We start from the raw sequence: 9,716 nt of genomic DNA on the forward strand, positions 1-9,716 counted from the left end.
CTTGGAATTTCCAGTGGAAATGACAGTGAAATGAAAATCCTTCAGCACAATTCAGCCCAAACACGTTAATCTGAACTTTGCTACCTGTTAACCTTAGGGTCAGTATATCACTGAAGTTCAACTTTCATTACTCATTAGAAAATTCCTTTTAAAGAAATGCACATTTTCTGTGTTTTTGTTTTTGTTTTTTTCAATTGAGGTTTAGCAGGGAGGAAGACCTGGTTTCTCTGTAGACTTCATAAGGCCATCATTCTTGCAAGATTACAGTTAGTGATAGAAATATGAAGAATATGAAACTGGGTTCTACAGATCTAGAAAACTGAAGATATATTGTGGTCACCTGTGATATTGTTCTTGGAAAGCAATATAAGCCTCACACTTAGAAAATGGGAATAGATATGAAGATGGAATAGACCACTGATTTGATGAGTAGGCTGGAGAAAGGCCCCTATAAAGAGAAATCTAAATTGAAATCCATTCCAAACAGTGAAAAATACTGTGGATGTGGATCCAAATGTTCCATTTTGATTCTCCCAGTTTCCTACAAAGTACTGTTACTTGAAGCACCTGCTAAACAGTTGTATTGAATTAGTATATTAAAGAAGACAAGTACCAGTTTTAAACCCACATTCTGCTTCTAATTGTATTCTCATCCACATATCACAACTCCATTGCACTCACACCATATAAAAGTAATATTGCAGAAGGTAACACCTTTAAACTCAAGACTTATTTCATAACATGATATGATACAGAAAAAATGATCTTCAAATATTGTTTAACCATAACAGACAAGGTGTTAGGCTAATTGAAGTCTATTTGATAGAGCTCTCAGAGATTTTCAGTACATTAGATAGAAAAGAGAAGAATTATCAGGTGAGTCACTCATCTCAAATTATTTCTCATTTGCAATATTTTAGGATTTAGGACACATTAATTAGCTTAGAATGAAAATTTCCTGCCCAAGAGCTGGTTATTACGTACAGCCTCAGGTTGCACTAAAGTTCACAGTAAGTCCCTACCACAAGATGAAAAATTATTCTGTAACTAAAATGGCCTCTTGACCTAGAGAAATATTCCAACTATGTGTTTCTGGGATGATTCACATGCATAATTCAAAGCAGATTAGTTGTACTGGTTTCCATACTCCTCAAGGAATAGGAAAGAAATAGAGATATTAAGAGAGGAAATGCAATTAATGAGTAATGAAGACTGTTAAAAAGGTAGGTCTGTTTGCAGCAAGCACCTGGGAAATCTATTAAGATCACAATTAACTTGCTATTTGATCTGATCTGAAAGAGTTCAACTTGTTATAATCGCACTCCCAGATCAGGCATGATTCTGCAGACGGTTTGATTACATTAAATGTCAAGTGAAACCCCCCAAACTAAAATACAAAAAGCAACCCCCCAAAAAATCTGAATGCCCTTTCCTGAGGTGCTTCTCTCAAATTCAATCGCTACTGAATCTCTTCAAAGCCCTCTAATACCTTCTAGCATAAAAATGCCACTCAGCCACGCAAACAGATGCCTCCTCTTCTGTTTGCCAGCGGTTTTCTTAGCAGGTGGCCTGAAGATAAATATCACCACGGCATTCCCTTAGGAGCATTGCATTAGCACACATTACGAGGTTTTAATGGAGACTGACTCAAATCGCAAGGGTGGCCTACCTCCTTTGAAATCATAAAATACACCAGTTATTTTCTTTCAAGATACAGAAAAAAATCACTAAAAATCAATTTTTACAAATGACATTATGCATTCCAGGACAATTTTTTACAGAAATACCTGACTTTAAATGGCAAAGGTTAGCTATTAAAATTCCAGTGCAAGAAGATTTTTGTTAAGAGTCAGGTTTTTCTGGAGTGTAGAAAATGAAAAAAAAAGGAGCTGCATGTGGTAGGTTGAGCTTTTGCATTTTTATATATTTATATTTCTTATATTTAATTTTGCCTTCAGAAAACAGTGGTAGACAGACTTTCATTTTCTGAAGCCCTTGTTTACATCTTTAGTTCCATCTGAAACCTTCCCATTAATCTCAAATTGCAGGTCAGTGATTTTTCACATAACACAAACACTTCAAAAGGCACAGATCTACATGCTACAAAGAATTTATCTACTTGTGTTTCACTCAGCCTAGAAAGAAGGGGAAGTGACAAAAAGAAGTGTTCTTTGTTTCTGACAAAATATAGCATATAATTTGAAGGAACTGTATTATATTCTCAATTAAAATCTTTGTTTTAAAGGTCAAAACATACGATGATATTAAAATACACTGTTATTTTTCTTTGATAATTGAACATATCAAGCATTCTCTCCAATTAGAGTCACTCATTCACATTTCGTCCAAATTTTGTCTGTAATGCAGATGTGTTCTCATCTGCACCTGCATGCTAAAAGAGGAAAGATAGAGAGTAAAGTTTCAGCCAAGCAAGCAAGAGGAAAAAAAAATCTACTTGGCATCTGGTTTAGTGGTGGGAAAGAAAGAAATATGTGTTACAGAATTTTGTCTAAATAAAGCCACAACTACAGCTGTTGTAAAACTCTGTGGAATCTTTGTCTTCAAAAATTGTAAAATCTTTGTGGCCAAGAACTAAGAATATTGTATTCTTGTAGAATGTACTTATATGTTCCCAGAAGTTTCTTAGCTACTTCTGCTTCATACTTTAAGGAGAGTTTATATTCTAAATTATTTTAACTTTAAAGTGTAACAGTTGATCAATTAAAAGACATTTCTTCTCCTTACATACCTGGCTTCACTTACTTTCTCAGTCTGTTTTGATGCAACAACTCTGCTACCAAGTTTCTGCACCTGAATGGATGAATTTGACATAAGAAATGAGGAATAAAAATTAAATATTTTGTGAGATGCATGTGGACCAAGGCAGAGATCTTTACTTAGACAAACTTCTGTAAAGTAGGAGCAGGCACTTACAGAATTAAATACAGAGTTCTATGTTCATTAAACTGGACAGTTACGGAAAGTCTACAGATAAACACTTTCCTTTGAGGTATCATATAGCCATAGCTTAATATGTATTTTATAACAGCAACTTCACTGGGTAATGTTCCTAGAAGGAGTATGACGGTTCTTGAATACTGTTCTACTATCTGAATACATTTTTAGCTCAGCAGCTGCTACAATGTCAGGTTGTTGATGCATGATGTTAATTGGTAAGTACTGGTGAAGAATACAGAGGAAAAAAAAGACTTGCATGAGCTGTCTAATAAAGCTTTGTTTGCTTCTTGAAGTTAGGGGGTTTAAATAAGCAATTGCAACAATGGTGTCAGATGACTTACAGAGAAATCATGACTTTCACTGTTTACAGACTATCAAGAGCAATTGAGTTTCAGACTGTGTCTGATTAGATGTCTTTCCAACCAACTGTTGCCTTGTCACAGGATGCTTCCTATCACTCATTCTATCACAATCAAGACTTTGGCACTCTAGTTCTTTGCTAGTTAGCAAAAATGATTTTACAAAAATTATACCCATGTGAACGTGCAGTAGTGCACGGTGAGCTAAGTATGTTAGACCACGCAAATCCTGAATGAATACTGTAAGCAATCCATGACCAGGAGAAATGGGTTATACCATTTACATAGGTTCATAGGCTTCAGGGCTTTAGATATGCTCTATCTCTTCCAAAACTTGAAATAAGGTCTTATTCCTTTTAAAGAAAAATACAGATATCTAGCAGGTGTTTATGGAAAAATTCAGCTCCTTTCTCTGGAAGTCTTCTATTGTACATTCTTCCAGGGTAAGACAACATATCACAATGGGAAGAGTCAAATTTTAAACAATAGAACCCTCATACATACTCTCCTTGAAACAATGAGCGTGATATATGTCCTTCTGGCATAATAAATATAAGACGGAGTTGCATACATAAAATGGGATTCAGTTTTACAATGAACAGTCAGCTGGGGAGGGAGCCATGACACTTTCTCTCTCTCCAGTTTTTGTCTCAGAGTTTGGAATGCATAAATGTTGTAAAATATTATAAAAAACATGTACAAGTTATCCATAACTAATCACTTATATATACTTAGTGTGATGCCGGAGTTTGCAGTGTAAGTAGAAGGTATATTAAAAAGTCAAAAAATGAATAGGAGTAGCAATATTAATAGCTGGACTATGATATTATATTTGACATGGCAAATGTCAGTTAGAATAAGGAAAAACAATGTATTTTAATCCATTGAAATCTATTTCCTCTTTCTGAGTTTTATTTGAACAGAGATAAAGTTATGTTATGAAAACCATCCCGGAACTTATGTTTGACACAGTTCTTTTGTGTATCAATTACACAGTAATACAGTACGTTTTGGGTGGATTTTCTTGTGGTTTAATGTGTAATTGTTTGTACAACAGTGGAATCTTGAAGAGCTGTTACTGTACCATCAGGAGATATGTGTAAATCTTAAGATATACCAAAACATTTTGCTCTAAAATATTTCGGTCATGACAAGAAATGAAAATACCATACTGCAATCTTACTTTGCATCATTAGATCTCCATTTTTAGTGGCATATTTTCTACTAGCTTTTCTAACATAAACTGTGTTAGCACATAAAAGCTGAAAGAACTATCAGATCATTTGCATGGAAATAAGATTCCCTCTGAGAAAGTGCTACCTGTTAGTTATTAGCAGTGTGGAAGAAAAACTTCTAAAACTTTATGCAAGAGGTTTTGTTAATTCCAGTTGCCAGAAAACAGTGTAAGAAGCTGTCATTTCAAAGAATGAGAAATTTTTCATAAAAGAAATCTGTTTATCAGAATGTTGCTTGAGTGCATCATATATATAGTCACATAAACAAGGAAACGAATTATTATGTATAATGTATCTTAATCACATACCAGTGAATCTTATTTTATAGAAGACAAAACTGCAATTTGACTCCTTCAAAAGAGAAGGAATCTCAATCAAACACTATTGTTTATGCTGACTGGTGACACTTATAACAAAAGACTGTTGAGCTTGATGTAAACCGGTTCTTAATGTGATCACATTTTGCAAGGAGACATATTCATTGCCAAGACAGGAACAATTACGGGGATAAGGCCTCTATTATGGAACCTGTCAGGGCTGAATATTTATAATATTGTTTATTAATTTTATAGTATTATTATAGTGATATTTATTAGTAACCATGTCCTATCCACCGCAGTATAGTATCTCAATAATTTTTAATTCTGGTGAGTTTGTTAGAGTGCGCCTTTTGTCATTTTATACATAAATACTTATAGAGGCATTTGAAAATTGGAGAACTGAGGTACAGTGATGAAGTCAAAGCACAGAGTTAGTCTGAGCTAGCCATAAAATAAATTCATATTTCCTAGGTCCTGCTCTAACACTTCAATGATAGATACTCCTCACCAATGAGTTTACTGTATAACCTGTAATAATATTAGATAATAATAGTAATAATAATCATTGAGTTGACTTTATGTCATTATTTTATAATGACATTAGACAATGATAATGGTAGATAATAATAATCTTAGATTCTTAACATAAAAGAATGTTCTCTGAAAAAAATGAGTATCTGTTTCGGGAGATGCCAAGGTACAGCTCCTGATTCATCTGCAGATCTTGACCAGTGGCAGCCTGAGCCCTACGACCTGGTTTGTCATGGGTTGGGTGGTGAGCATGGTGCAGCAGGAAAACAGCAAGGTCTCCTGGGGCAGGATGGGGCAGAGTGGTGCTCATAGATCTTCACTGAGAGCAGGACAATCGTGGGGGCTGCTGTTGTCTCCCAAGCCATCTGCACGTTGGAACTGCTTTATCAGCTCTCTGAGAGCTGTGTTAGAAGCCTGGTGACTATATGGTGGTTTGCAAAATCAGGATATTTGACCATCATGCTCTGTTTTCACAAGCAAGTGCTCCTTTTCCCAAACAGCATCGACATCTGTGTGTCATTTTATGGTGACATGCGAAGTTCTGGTCTGATTTTTTTTCTGCCAGAAGTTTAACATTTACTTGGAGTGGCATATGCTGACTGGCTGACAATATTAATTAAAAACAAACAAGGAAGTTATCAACAGGCGATGAAAGTCTGATGCAAGATGATGCTCTTGCTGAAAACAAGTTAAAATAAATACCGTCACATTTTCCCTAATGCTTGAGAAAAACAATCAAATGACTAGATATAGCAAGGGCATAATGTTTTAATTTTAAAGTAGTCAACTGCAAGGTTAATTTTTTATACGTGTGCAAATATACACAAATATTTATAGTATTTAACAACTCAATATTACATATCACTATGCACACAATGCAATAAATAAAAGAACTGTAAATATTAGGTAAACTCTTATGTAATTGTTCAAAAACTAATCACAGTGGTAGTTAATACTAGATGAAACTGAGACAAAGGTGGCAAAAGCTGAGCTCACTATATTAATTTACTGATTTGTAAATGTAGGCCTAAATAGATATTGGGGACAAAAAATACATATAAGACGATAGACTGTTTCTTTTTCTAAAAGCAAAAGAGGAAAACAAATGTTTCAGCTCTTGCCTAACCCTGAAGACATCTAAAGAAACATAAAATTATTCAAATTTTTACAATGCCTCCAATGTCTTAAGTTCTGCTGCTGGAAGGGTCCAGAAGCTCCTGAATCATAATAGATTTGATATTTAAATCCCATCGATATCCACAGAGCAGATGCTCTGCCTGGGTGTATTAAGCTGAGAGTGTTCTCTGAACTCATTTAACGAATCATGGTCTCTAAAACCAGAGTGAGGATCAGATTTTTTGCACTTCCCAATGTATGGTGGTATTTTCCTTCTATTAATGGCAATGGAGTACAGGCATTTAGGGGTCCTCAGATATTGCTAAAGCAGACTCAACCTCAGTTTTCCCAGGAAACTCTGATAACCAGTCAGATGTACATAGTTAGGCAACAAGTACGGAAAAAGAAGAGTCTCATCCTCTCCATTGAAAATACTCTGGTATATGTAGGCTAAAAAAAATTTAATGATGTCAGAGAAAGCAACAGCAAGAATGAATGAGTATGGAGGAGAGCTTCTCAGTCCTTCTACAGTCTATGTATTTTATATGTTTTAAATTAAAACAGCTAGTCAGTTTGGTCAGAAACAGAATAGTTCAGGCAACTTTCTGCTGGAAACCAAATAAACAAAAATAAAGCCTCACAGGGCTCAAAAAGGTGCATTAGGATTTAAGATATCTCCCTAATTCAGGATGGCCTACATTTGGAAATTTCTTCCTATCCGTCCAGATTTTGTAGATTCTGTACTAAGAGATCTATTCTATATGGGAGCACAGATAGCCAGTGCAGCCAATTTTTGGACTGTCATCTCCATTTAAAGGTAGTGGAAGTCTTGTTTTTCAATGAAAGAGATATAATGGAGGCAGATTTTTTTTCAGTACAGATCTGCCAGTGCACTTCCCACGGGAAGGCTTTATTTAAAGCAGGAGAATGTTAGTTTTACTCCTGTGACTACTCATAGCACTACCATTCCTGCTGAAAGACTATTAGGAGTGACATTTATTACAAATGTGATAGTGACTTCTCTGAAGTGTGACAGGGTTTAGACTGGGGCAGTCAAGACATTTTCAGTACTTCATCAGCTGACCATTAGCTGACAATGATTTTTGGCCACTATGAATGGGAGTGAGTCTCAGCTTGAGAATCGTGGTGAGACTGCACAGTTTGTTAAATTCTAAATCTGGAAGCAGCAAGAGCTACCCTGGAACCCCTTGTCTGAGAAGTAGTAAGAAAGCCTTAATTGACATGAGATTTTTTTGAGAACTATAAAATTCACTTTTCAGAAAATTTGCTTGTGGCAAAAATTTTTTTTGGTCACCACCTCAGTGATGAATAATATGTTACTTAATAAAAAGAAAATCTCTGACGACTAGCAAGAACTCTGAAATGAACAGAGGCTTTTTATCAGAACTCATTTAGACATGATACATAGAAGTAGAGTGCAAAAAAATCTTCAATTGAAAGCTCTCTTCCTTTAGGTAGGCATGGGTATATAGAACCATATTATCTGACATGTAAGCTGCCAACAGAAGGCATAAAATTACACATGCTATTAGTCTTGTTACTATTAATACTTTTGGATATTCGTTGTTTCTCAAATCTAATCATATTTCATATTTATATTACAGTATATAGGTAAGAATCTTGGAACACTTTAAATCATTAATTAAGCCTCATCTACAACACTCTTGGGAAGCAGAGCTAGAATCATTAAAATCATCTGACAGAGGAGGAGAAACTAAGAAATAGAAAATGTACGTCACATATCTAACATCATGCAGGGCCACAAACTAAATGCAGTAACTTCAGTTGTCAGTTCATAGCTGTAGCTATCGGAGACCATCCTTTTACATTTAAAATATGCTAAAAGACCAAGGATGTCCACTGGAAAATAAAGCCCACTTACTGCTTAAACTAGAGCTAATTGTGGACATGACCTGTAGAACAGTAAGCAGTGTCAGCAGAGTAGAGAGATATATAGTGACCTATCTGCACAGTTCAAACTGAAACAAAAGATAGAAGATAAGTTGCAAAATGCTAATTCCTAGATGTGAAGCCTGCATCATGACTTAAAATGCAAGGCATCATCCACTTATTAAGATAACGAGTTTAGTTTTTTTTATCCTATCCTTTATCAGTAAGGATAGTTCTCTTAATACCCACACTTTCAGTGTATGTTAAAGAAACATAGACTGCTTTCCATATCTCAAGATGACTGGAAATGTTATAGAAAACCATTGACACTGATAAACCTTGAGAAGAAAGGATGGTACAGTCATATAATCAAAGCTAGATGGATTCAAATATGAAGTGTACATGATATTCACAACGCAAAATGAAAATTCTGACCACTATCTTGGATATTCCAGTTTCCTTTAAAAATTAAAGACATTAGATTCTATACATATTTATATTTTCAGTTCAAAACCACTCTTTTAATAAAATAGATACAAGTGCCTGAAATGAAAACAAATAAATAAAATACAAGAAATGTCTTTTAAAAACCAAGATATTCCCCCATTTCAGAGTTCAGAATAAAAGTTTGCTTGTTTTTAATTGTTGCATTTTAACAGAGAATGTTTAACAAATTTAAATATTTTTTTTTTCTCAAAAGCAACAGTGTTTCAAAAGTAATTTTTTTCTGATTAGGAATTTTTACCAACACTACTGAAGACACAAGAGTGGATTGAATTCAGTCAATACTAATTGGAACCATCCATATATATTAAAGAAAGTCCAAAGCTATCTGTGAGAGAGATGTTGATATTTTCCTTGTTTTATGTTTTTCTCTTGGCCATTTTCACTTGAAACTACTTTCAGCATACCAGTTTTGGAGAAAGAGACCTACTATGTGGATTTTTTTCATCTCACTCTCCGTTACTAAATATACACAGTGCTAACTGGTTGTGCATTATAGGCCAAATATAACAGTAAGTTTCTGTTATTTTATTTCTGTTGACTGAAATACCAATATATTGTTTTTTGTATTCTGAAGAGTAGATAGTTATGTACCTTTTAATATGATTATTTCTGTTCTAAGATTTTGTGGTCAAGCACATAAATGGATTCTAAACAGCTAATGAATCTTACCTCTTTATTAATCAAAAAAGAACGTTTGTATTTTTCTTTGGCAATTTTGTTGTCTGCAAATTACAGGCTGCCCTGGATGAATAAGTAGGAACACTAAATAATTATGAATA

This window comes from Rhea pennata, chromosome 3 (assembly GCF_028389875.1).
Source record: "Rhea pennata isolate bPtePen1 chromosome 3, bPtePen1.pri, whole genome shotgun sequence".
NCBI lineage: Eukaryota > Metazoa > Chordata > Aves > Rheiformes > Rheidae > Rhea > Rhea pennata.